Raw genomic sequence first — 918 nt, forward strand, 5'->3', positions numbered from 1 at the left:
ATAAATGTTAAGTCTTCTTGGTGTATGGTTTCCTTTATCATTATGAAGCGTCCCTCAGTATCTTTTTTTACATTTTTTATGTTGAAGTCTATTTCGTCTGATATTAGTACCATACTCCCACTTTTCTCTGAATGCCATTTGCTTGAAATATCATTTTCCACCCTTTCACCTTGAGTCTGTATTTGTCTTTGGAACTGAGATGTGTCTCCTGGAGGAAGCATATAGTTGGGTTTTGTTTTTTGATCCAATCTGCAACTCTGTACCTTTTTATTGGTGAGTTCAGTCCATTTACTTTTAGGGTGATTATTGAAATATGAGATCTTCTTATGGCCATTTATCTTTTGCTTTCTGGTAGCTCAGTGTTTCCATTGCTTCCTTGTCCTTGTGTTTCTGTTTTCTTTATTTTGGTTGGCTTTGTGGGTTTTCCTTCTGGTCCTTCTTGTTTTATGTTATATACTTCGGTTCTGAATCTTTGGCATGTGGTTACCATTACGAATATGAAAAGGATAGTTGTATATATATAATCGTCCATTTTCTTCTGCTCATGCCTTATCTCCATTCCCTTTTGTGAATATGGATCTTTGAATCCTCCCCTTTTGGGTCATTGTTGTCTCAATTTGTCCCTATGTATGCTGAATGTTCATTACTATCTTGCTATAGCAATTGTTTCTTATTTTTAAGCTTATAATGACCTGTTCCTAGTAAGGGTTGCACTCCTCTGCTTTTATCAGTCTACTTGTCATCTTACTCCTAATTATGTATTTTGTTTACTCATTTTGTTTTAGGTGAGCTGACCCCTTTCAATATTTCCCATAGTGCAGGCCTTGTAGTAGAGAATTCCCTCAATTTTTGTATGTCTGGAAAGGTCTTTATTTCTCCATTATATCTAAAGGAGAGCTTAGCTGGATACATATTCTT

This window comes from Pteropus vampyrus, unplaced genomic scaffold, assembly GCF_000151845.1.
Source record: "Pteropus vampyrus isolate Shadow unplaced genomic scaffold, Pvam_2.0 Scaffold17, whole genome shotgun sequence".
NCBI lineage: Eukaryota > Metazoa > Chordata > Mammalia > Chiroptera > Pteropodidae > Pteropus > Pteropus vampyrus.